Source organism: Uloborus diversus, chromosome 7, assembly GCF_026930045.1.
Source record: "Uloborus diversus isolate 005 chromosome 7, Udiv.v.3.1, whole genome shotgun sequence".
NCBI lineage: Eukaryota > Metazoa > Arthropoda > Arachnida > Araneae > Uloboridae > Uloborus > Uloborus diversus.
The window spans coordinates 134,568,818-134,580,289 of NC_072737.1; the positions used below are offsets into that span (position 1 = coordinate 134,568,818).

General features: G+C 32.7%; 1 protein-coding gene across 1 annotated transcript in view; it reads right to left on the reverse strand.

The window, feature by feature from the left end:
* LOC129226897 (zinc finger CCHC domain-containing protein 7-like) overlaps window positions 1-4,466 on the reverse strand; it is a 30,831-nt gene extending 26,365 nt beyond the window's left edge. The window contains exon 1 of the mRNA XM_054861526.1: window positions 4,313-4,466. The gene's annotated coding sequence lies outside the window, so the exon portion shown is untranslated. The remainder of the gene's footprint in view (window positions 1-4,312) is intronic.
* Window positions 4,467-11,472: the final 7,006 nt, after the last annotated feature.

The window sequence follows — 11,472 nt, forward strand, 5'->3', positions numbered from 1 at the left end:
TGAGCGGCAAGTCTTACCCCCGCCCCCTTGGTTTGCTCATTATTGCATATTAAGGCAAAAAAGATAAAAAAATTCACAAAAATACAGATTTAATAAGAATATCAGACATTTAAAAAAATTGCAAACGAACTGAAAGCCCAGGCATTAAGTTTAAACAGAAGGGGTATCTTGAAATTTCAATTAATATTAAGTGGTGTTTTATAAACACATTTTCAGTTTAGCTGCAAAATACATTTCTATAAACCTTTTCTTTTTATATCGCAACTATAAAAAATATTTTCCTTTTTTACTTCCTTTTACAAAAAAGGAAGTATTGTATTCGCAAAAAAAATTTCATGCAAAAATCGGCCTTAATTTTCATTTTTCTCACCCTCGAATCAATGTTGAGTTTTTTTCCGACCCAATCACATGTGGATATATGCCTAGGAACGTACAAACACCCAAAATATCCATTTTGACGACCCCCGAGTTAATTACAATGAATTTTCCCATGACCTCCATATGTATGTATGTGTGTATGTATCTCACATAACTCAAAAATGTTATGTCCTAGAAAGTTGAAATTTGGTATGTATACTCCTAGTGGGGTCTAGTTGTGCACCTTCCCTTTTGGTTGCATTTGGAGGTTTCTAAGGGGATCTTTTGCCCCTTTTTTTCGGGCGAAATCATTGTTAACTTCAATGTAAACTCAAGTTGTGTTATAATTTGTTGCACAAGTTTTGTCGCCAACTTGATGACAAATTTAGCGATTTTTTTTCTTTTTTTTATTTGATTTCAATTTGTCCACTGTTGTTGATATTTAGATAGTAAACAATTGAGTCACATTAAAATTGCTACTTATGGGAAAATGACATTAAATTGGAGCAAAAGGAAGTCATGTTGCACACATCAGCTCATTTTTTGCAGTTAAAACGCAAAAATTTAAAACAGAATAAACAGGGGTCTGGCCAGAGGATATTTGGGTCCGTTAACGGACCCTTCACAAAAATCCGATCAACCAAAACGGACCTTTCACAAAATCCCGATCAAACAAAACGGACCTTTCACAAAATCCCGATCAAACAAAACGGACCCTTCACAAAATTCTGATAAACAAGATCGGATCTTTCACAAATTGTTTATTGAAAGAGCAAAAGCAAAATAACGCATATTTCTGTGTATAAACCGATAATTTTTGGAACCTTTTTTTTAAAATCAAATTAAAGGGATTAGCTTATATAAAATCGGATAATTTTGGAAAAAAAAAAATCGGCTCTCTTGCCATGCTCTTGCAAGTGATAAATAATTGCTAATGCCGAATAAATATAATGGTTGTTTGTTTTATCACTGCTAATTAGCAGCGTGTTGTTGTAAACTTTTCTGAAAAGGCATTGGTAAGCACTTTTCTCCCCACTCATGATTTAATAAACAATAATAATATATATCTGCAAAATGAACTTAGAACTGCAAAGGGATAGGGGAAAGGGGGATATGGGTGGGGAAAAAATATGATCGCTTCAGATAAAGTGACCAACTTCAAAATTATCATCACTTAGCGTCTGGCGTTGAACCTTCTTAATGACTTGATTAGAAAATACTCTTCATTTTACCAGCTTGTTAATATTTGCCTTTTTACGGGTGCGGTGCGATGTTTAATTATTATTTTGGGAGAAAATTATGTGGGTTTTGATTTTTCGATGGATGCTAACAAGTCACACGATGTCACATTTTGAAAAATGCAATCTTTTAACATCCGATATGAGAATCATATTTGGTTCTTTTTTCAAGCTAACTTCGCTTTACTAGGATGCAAATAAATGAAAAGTCTCTTTATTTCTGTTAGAACTCTCTTTTCAAGTTTTTAATGCAAAATTCCATTTTCTGTTATGAGTCAAAAATTGAAATGCTGAATAGATAGTTTTTTATTTTTTTGCGTCAACTATGTCCACAGATATTAATGAAATGTTTATCATAGGACTCTAAAATGCAATTTTAAAATAATTTTATCAAAAATATTTCTTTTACAAGCCGTTTTTATATTTTTGATGCCTTCACTTTGAGAATTGCAATCTCTTTGCATCCGCTATGGGAATCCGATTTTTCAAATTTTTGCTCATTATTACGCTTTGTTAAGAGGTAAACAATTAAAATATCTTTTTATTTTTGTTAAAATCACGGAATTTATAAGTTTTAAACTAAACTCTGCTTTTTAAGAGTGTCTTGGGTCAAAAAGTTAAATGCTGAACCCCCCCCCCTATTCTGAATTTTATTTTATTTATTTATTTTTTTGTTACAATTATTTTAAATACTGCACAGAAATATTTCTAGTATAATTTAACATAATGTAGAATGGTAGATAAATATTGATATTGAGAGAGCGATGCCCACCCCCCTGCCAAATATCAGAAAAACACCCCAGAATGTTTTTCTCGACATAGAAGAGGAAAGTACTCAACTTTAAGTTTAATTGATGCAGTTTGTGCCATCTCTAAATTCTAAAATTTCGTTAGAAAAAAAAAATTTTTTTTTTTTTTTCGAAATTATTTGATTTTTCACAAAATTAATTCATTTTTCACAAAATTATTTGATTTTTCACAAAAAATGGACCTTGTGAAAAATCCTGGACAGACCCCTGATAAAATTAAATAGAATTTAAACAGAATAAAATTAAATAGAATTTATACAATAGAAAATAATAAAAGAGTAAAGGACAGGAGAAAAAAAAAAGAAAAAAGAGAGATTTATCAAAATTTATCACTAATAAAGCGAAAAAATTTCAAGCAAAAACTGAGGGTTACCATACACCCCACTTGCAAGTAACGTTGTTCGTTCTCCCCACGTTTCTTAAACTTTGAATCTCTCGTTTTCCCTGAAAAAGTCTGCTATCATCATCAAAGTCACTGCAGGAAGGTTATTGGACTGTCCTCTCATGAGTCCAGCCTCTGTGTATAAAAAGGATTAAATAATAGATTTCAAGGCTTTAAATGCGGAGCGTACTACGTGCTCATAGTCCTCGCTTGAAGTGAGTTTCTGTACAGCCATGTGACGTCATCTCAAGCCACGCTTTTTTGTGTATAGGATTTTTAAAAATTCATTAAAAATCAGTCGTTGTGTACTAAAATATAGCGTTGGTGAAGAAAGATCTGTTGTTATTTGTTTTTCTCAAATATGAACAAATAAAATTCTGGCTTTTGTTTTGAGGCTTTTCTTGTAATCAGGATTTAAAATGTTTCCTTTTTGGTTTATATCAGAGGTAAAACATTAACGTTCCTCACTCCAGGCAAAACATAGGCTGCAGAGTTCGTGATGTTAATGCAATTTTGTTTTGCTCACCTGATTTGTCATTTTTTGCTTGAATTTGCTGTAATTTGCTAATCTTATAAACAAGCTACTAAATTCGTTTGCTTTACCTCTTTCAGCAACCATTAGTCAAACTGCTGCATCTAAGCCTAATTTATTTGAATTGCGAATACATGGGAACCAGGCAGCACAATCTGAAAGAACTTTTGATTAAATTTAAATCAAAAGCTGTAATCAGGGGTGTGGAGTCGGAGTTGAACTGATATTTTGGTAGAGGAATTAAGAGTCCCGAGACGAAGGTTTAAAGTTCCAAGAGTCAGAGTTGGTCATTTTCTCTCAAAGTCCTAGACTCTGCCAATGCTTACGAAGTCGAAAGTTTGAAATTTTCCGGAGTTTGAGTCAGTCATTTTTGCCTCAGACTCCGCGGCCTTGGTTACAATTGGCAACAAATACAAAACAAATCATGGTGTTTTTTGTTCACAGCAGTTCAAATACATTTAGTCCAAAAACCATGAGAATTTATAAGCAATTAGTTAAAATGTTGTTTTTACCATGTTATGTCTACAATATCAAAAATAAATAAATTAAATAAAACTCTCTTTACTCTATAGGTACTTCGAGAAATTAAATTTCTTTGAGACTGTTATGATAAATGGGTCACTATTCATAAAAACTTGATAAACTTATATTTTACACAAAATGTATTTGGGTCATTTCATGGTATTTTTGACATTTATGTAGGGTTCGTAACGTGACCTTTTTTTACCAAAACTTTTTAATTTACTGTTTAATTAGCATATTATTTTATTTTGAGCTTTTCCTACCAACACATCAACTCAAACTAAAATAATTTCCAAATCAAACAGTAAATCAAAAAATTATGGCAGAAAAACGTCACGTTACGGACTCTACATAAATGTCAAAAATACCGTGAAATGAGCCATTCACTTTCATAAAAGGAAAAAAATAATAAAACTTTGACTGAACATCAGGTCATCTCGTGGAATCACTCAACAATACAAATCATACTCACAATGCAAGATTGCTCTTGAAGACTCAACGCTTTATGATCTGCATTATACTTAATTCAAATGGTATTCAAATACATTATTTATGATTCTTTTAAGAGGATTCAGTAAAAAAAAAAATAATTAAGTACTAACAACGTGATTTCAATAAATATTGACGTGAAATTTTTTCGAAAAACAACATAAGAGGATATTCAGCTACAGTTAAAGTTAACTTAAAATTTCATTACATTGAAAATAGTTATGTAATGAAGAACAAATCTCATTCAACAACGTTCTGAAAATTAATTAAATACATAATTTTGAATAATTTCATTGGGTTTGCATGGACAAAACTCATAATTTTGTTACGAAGATTTTCAGATAAACTATGACACTGTAACTTCTACTTCTTTATTTATGCTTTTTTTTCTTCTGTGGCCCGTTTAGACGATTAAAGGGACTTAAGGGGCTAAATAGCATCACACGTCGGTCAATGCAGGAACGATCCTGGGTCAATGGTTACCATGTTGGCGACTTCATCTATTTCAAGGCGAGTTCTTATCAACATGAAGAACATGATGCCAAAAAAAAGTGCGATACCATAAGCAATACAGTTGCAGTTTATTTTTCCTTTTTGGAAACACTTCCTGAAGGAGTATGTTCTTTCCGATTTTAAGTGTACTTTTTTTCATGTATTTGGTATTTTCAAGAATGGTAAACATCATTAAATGCAAATTAGTTTAAGAAAATAAACTGGTTCGTTCTGTATTCTAAAGTTATATATTTTGAATTATAATAAAACAAACTAAATGACGTTACAGTTTTTCCGCATTTTTTATAAAATTCCATTTGCACCAAAAAAATTTTCCTAAATCAGAGATGCTCCTCTTCCCCCTCAAGAACAATGACGTCCCCTCCCCTCAAATGCATCCCCAAAATGAGATCCCCTAAAAACGACAAAGACAACTTTTAGCAAACCCTCCTCTCCCTAAAAATTTCAATCATGCTATCTGCTCTGAAGTCCCACTCGCTGCACTTTATTTATCTATTTATTTAGAAGCTAGACAGCTTCACATAGATAGAGGACTGCGTGCCAAGCGCTTTGCCTCCGGACACACACAGGAAAGATTTACAACACTAGAGAAGGAAATAACACTCAAGGCACAGGCAGGAATCGAACCCACGATCTTCGGCTTGGAAGACGAAGCTTCTACCACAGAGCTACGGAGGCCCATCGTTGTACTAACTACCTTAATTTTGATAACATATTAATTGACCCCCTTGAGTGCCCACTCAAGGGGGATCGTGGCACGAACCGTACCATATAAATTTTAAGGGGTATCCTGGGTGCTGCTTCCGATTGGGGGGAGGGGACAACTACGAAGCACACAGATGCAGAGGGGTACCCACCTTGGGGAGATCATGGCGCACTGCACCATCGAAATTGTTATGGGGGGGGGGGGTATTTCGAGTGGTATTTTCCCTGTTATGGGGTCTTATTTTTAGGAGGTGCACCCTTGCTCTTAAGGGGAGGGGGAAACCCGTAGATGCAATAATTTTGCATACTTTTTCTGCAAAATAATAGTTGTAACATTTTTCATTAGAAATGGTTCATTAAAAATTATAATATTTTCTCTCTTTTATTTTTTTGTAACATAGATACAGCATACGCAACCTTTCAAAAGAAACAATATTAACTTTTGTGTCAAAATGAACTGTATATCGTTTTTCCAACCCCATGCCGTTATGCATAAGCTTTGGAAAAAGCAGCAATAAATATAGTTGGATACTGTGGCAATAAATATTGAGAGTTCAGAGATTGGTAATAAAATGATATGTATGACTTATTAAGAACGTGAGTAAATAGCAAAAGTAGTATTTCATTGCAAATGCAGAAATTCACAGGACATCAGTGGACGCCCAAAAACAGAAGCACAACCTTAGATATTGGGCTTTGGGAAGGGGGGGGGGCACCTTCATTGAGTCTCAAGCAATTCTCACTAATCCTTGAGTGCTTATGAAAACACGAAGATTGCTAATGAGCCATAAGTAAGTCCGTCGTCATTTAGGGGCAGGCCCGTGTCCAGATTTTCATAAAGGGAGGGGTTTTGAAAATTATAAATCTTTATCTGAGGGGGGGGGGGAGGGTTCAATCCCTCACAAACTTAATTTTTACGTAAAATTTCCGATCCCAGTAATGGCATATCTTTACATGTAAGAACGGCTCTACCCCCACACTACCTCCAAGCTCCGAAGAATAACTCTTGCTGCACAAGTGTGACCGTAGTATACAGCTTCTTTTTAATAAAACCTTATCAGTTTTATTAGAAAACCTTGTTCGTTTTTTTTATATGAAATTTGTTTACTACGCGGTATATTGCAATTAGTATAAAAAACTGTCCACAGAATCTTTTATATTGCAGCATGTATTACATTCTGAAATAATGTTTAATCAACTAAATAAGAGCTTACTGCAGATGCAAGTTAATTACCAAACACAATCATTAATGCATAAGTAATATTAATGCAGTTAAGTAAGATTTTTAATTGACAGATCATTGAGATATTATTCCACCATAGTTTTTCCAAAATATCATTCCAGTTTGTAAAAAATGGGGGGGGGGGGGCTTTCTTTTTTAACGCACTGCACACAAACTTTCACATTAAAATTAATAAAAGTCAAATATACATTCTCTTGGATTATTATTTCTCCCCAATGGGAGGGGTTTAACCTCTAAAACCCTCCCCTTGTACACGGCTCTGTTTAGGGGGTTCGGGGCATGGGCACGCATAAGCAAAATTTTAAGGGGGGAGGGGGTCAGATATTTTTTCCATGGTTTAGTAAGATACTTTCCGCATAGAAACCGATTTCAGTGCAGATTACAGTTATTAAAATTTGACATTTTTAATAATTTATTCATTAATGGCTGGAGAAATGTTTTTACTTTCTTGCTAGAAAAAAAGTACTAAAAGCAAGGAAGTTCTAATTTCCAAGGTGGGGCTTGAGCCCCCACTTGCCCCCCCCTCCATGTGGACGAAAGGGAGGAAGGTCGAAAGTCCCCCTTGCTTTGGAAAAATAATGCTTTTTATTAGTTATAAGTGGATAGCGGGCGTGTTTTTCGTTGTTTTCCCCAAGTCAATTCCCATGGAGTGCACACCCCCCTCCCTCCATGTCAAATTTCGAAATGAAGGACCGCAGAAAAATATTTCTGATTGTGCTGCCCCCTAATAGAGAATATGTTAGAATTCCCCCCCCCCTTCCACTTCAAAGAAAACGCAAACCTACCTGGACTTAAGGCTACCCACCGATTTGTTACGTTAAACTATTATTTATTAATTTATTGCAGCGAAAAGGCAAGGAGCAAGTTACTACTTCATTAAGTTATTTACTTAGCCCAATTTATATAATATGTGCATATAAGTATACAATGGGCAAATGTATGTTCAAACTGACAAACTAAAAAAATTCCTATCCTCTCCTACTCCATGATTAACAGATATTAAATTAACGTGACTAGGGGTGCAACCCCCCTCCTCCCCGTTTAAAAATTCCCTACTCTTGATTTCGTCCTGCAATAGAAACTGAGTATTTTCCGCATCGTTCCCTTGGTTTTTTTTTTGAAATGACGAGCCTGTCAGGTGCTTGTACACTCAAAACAGCCTTCATTAAAAAAAAAAAAAATCAAAACTATGACTTTTTAGTAATTAAAAAAAAAAAAAACGTTTAATACAGAAAAATGTTCATATAGCAAACGGATTAAGGAGAAAAAATAACGATAACACTTGTTTAAAATAGAAAAGAATTTTCCAAGTAATGTGTTTCATATGATACATGATAGAATTCTGAATAGATTAAAATTTGACAAAGTCTTAATAAAACTCTATGTGAAACATAAAGTTAAATAACAATTCTTAATAAAACTATTTAATATATAAAGCTGAATAATTTTCTTGTAAATATACAGGCGTCTCTCGTATTCGTTCCGTGTCGTATCGAAATCGTGTTATACGAGACTTTTTTAAACTTATTAACATATTTTTTACACTAATTAATCATGTACATAGTAAAAATCATGTCAATATGTATCGTGTTGTATCGAAACCGTGTTATACGAGACTTTGAAATAATGTAAATCAAAGCATGTCTATCCTGTTATATCGAAACCAAGTTTCATGAAAAACAAAGTAAAACCTCATTAGAGTTATCAAACATTAACAGAATGTATTAAACAAAAAAGAAATGTCTTCTTTATTAAAGATACCTTTCGTGTTATATCAAAACCATGAAGTATTAAATTGAAGTTTCGTACTGTGTAATATCGAAACCGTGTTGTGCAAGTACCGTGTTATACGAGGGACGAATGTACTACAGTAAATTTGTTAAAATCGAACGTCAATTACATTGATTGTATTATAAAATAAAACCTGCTAAGTGTGAAGCATTTGCAAAATATAATGCTGTGGTTTTATTTTAATTTAGAAGCAAAATTACCCACTTATAATTGTAATGTGTGTTGTTTAAATGCTAACACTGAAAAGCACAATTACAGCATATAACCAAATCCAGAATAAAACATTCTTAAAAATTGGATGGTATGATAAATTGAGGAATGTCTCCACATGCTTTTCAGCACTTATTCAACATGGTGCGAATATTTTTAATGCTCTTGCTCAAATGTTCTTGACATTGAAATATGAATATAGCTTAAAATTACTCCTCTGTTAATTTGAAAGGATGATCTTTTTAAAATCCCCATGGAAAATACATGTCTAATGACTATCATGCTAAACTTGTTACCAAACTACTATATTATTTTTACCATTAACTACTAATATAGTGCTTTTGTAGAAAACAATAAATTAAAGTACAAGAAAAATATATTTGACCCAAAGAAAGACAATCATTTTCTCTTTTAACTATAGCTTTGAAATTTAATATTTAAATACATAATTTAAAAAACTATATATGTCATTGCTTTGACGGGATTTTTGAAACACATCAACAACAAAGCATATATACCACTACTATTATACACTTAAGTTTTGCTGGTACCTTTTACTTAAAATGCAATGTTGATTTACCTAATGCTCATTTTCTTTTAATTCCCCTCACTAGAATACTTTGCTTAATTTTTACTTTCCTCATACCCCTAATTTCTTACACCATAAAATTACAGATAGTGATCTCCAAGTTTTAATTCCAGCATGCCAAAGAAGTTTTGTAAATGTTTTTCTTTTGACATTTATGAAACTTTTGCACCAGGAAAAATAGAGTCCTGAGCTAACTACAGGAATAACTTAGAGAAGCATATTCATTCTTGGTATGATAACAGCAAGAATTTGTTTTAAAATAGAATAATACACAGATTTTTTTTAAGCCGGCTGTGTTACAATTCTAAGCAAAATAATTGTACCAGAAATAAAACATATCTGTGACCAAGTAAAAATGTTCAAACCAAACTTTTTATCTCGAGGAAAATTAGCATAAAAAATTTTAGCATTTATAAAGAGGGTTTTAGTCATAAATTAAGTGACAACATCCCTTTATATTAATTCTGTAAATGCTTTTTATTACATCAGACACAAGAATCATATATTTAGACAACACTATATGACTGATGTTGAATGCACTTGAATTTTAACAAGTCGGTTTTAAAGAGTTATTGCCAGCAAGATTAGAACTTCACAGCAGACTTTAATAAAGTAACCGTTGTGCAAGTTCTAAATTCAACTAGCGTGCTTTAAGTTTCTATAACCTCATCCATATTCTCATTATTCAGGATCAAACAATTGACATCTTGGTAAACTAACATGGAACCCTTCTGAAAAATAGATACATAAATGAACAAAAAATGTATTCATAATTCACAACACAAATTGAACATTCAACTTTGGGCCACATTGAAATAATTATTTTTATACTTATATTTACAGGAAGTTTGTGCATCAGATGAACTTAAAACTGATTTCTGGCAGCAAAGCATAGACCCACCATTTCAAAGATTCTATTGGTTGTTCTTACACATTGAAAGGTCCAGTTAAAGCATTATTACCAGCAAAATTAGGACTTTGCAGCAGACTTTAATAAAGTAACTGTCATGCAAGGTCTAAATTCAACTAGTGTCATGCTTTAAGTTTCCATGAAATCATCCATCTTCTCGCTATTCAGGATCAAACAATTGCCATCTTGGTAAACTAACATGGAGAAACCCTTCTGAAAAATAAACAATAAGCAAAAAATGTATTCATAATTCACAATACAAATTGAACATTCAACTTTGGGCACATTGAAATAATTATTTTTATACTTATCCCACAGGAAGTTTGTGCATCAAATGAACTTAATACTGATTTCTGACTGCAAAGCATAGACCCACCATTTCAAAGATTCTAATGGTTGTTCTTGTTCATTGAAAGGTCCAGTTAAAGCATTATTACCAGCAAAATTAAGACTTTGCAGCAGACTTTAATAAAGTAACTGTCATGCAAAGTCTAAATTCAACTAGTGTTGTGCTTTAAGTTTCTATGAAATCATTCATCTTCTCGCTATTCAGGATCAAACAATCGACATCTTGGTAAACTAACATGGAGGAACCCTTCTGAAAAATATACAATAAGCGAAAAATGTATTCATAATACAAATAGAACATTAAATTTTGGGCACACTGAAATAAAGTATTTTTATACACATGTCTGCAGGAATTTTGTGCATCAGATGAACTTGGAACTGATGACTGACCAGTGAAAAACCCACAATCTCAAAGATTTCAATCATTGCTCTAATAATGACTGTTCACTGAAAGGTGAACTTATACTTCAGTATCGATTGACAAATGTACCAGGTGCCCTACTAATTTAATAGAATATTGTTTCATGCTTAAATAATTTAGCTCTTAGCAAACTACAAAAATCTTTCATTTGTTGCTAGACAAAGTTAAAGTTCAGTAGAGATTAAAAATCTGGCATATAATTTTAAGTAATGAATTAAACAGCTAAATAGTTTAATTATGTAAGGATTAGGAAATAAGTATTTTACTCATGATAAACACCTATTTGTTACACATCTATAATGCTGGATAAGAATAACACCTAATATGCATGAATTTCGACAGTAAATTAAACAGCATACTGATTTCTGACACCAAGAATATGAAAATTAATAAATGTTCATTTTTGGCACACC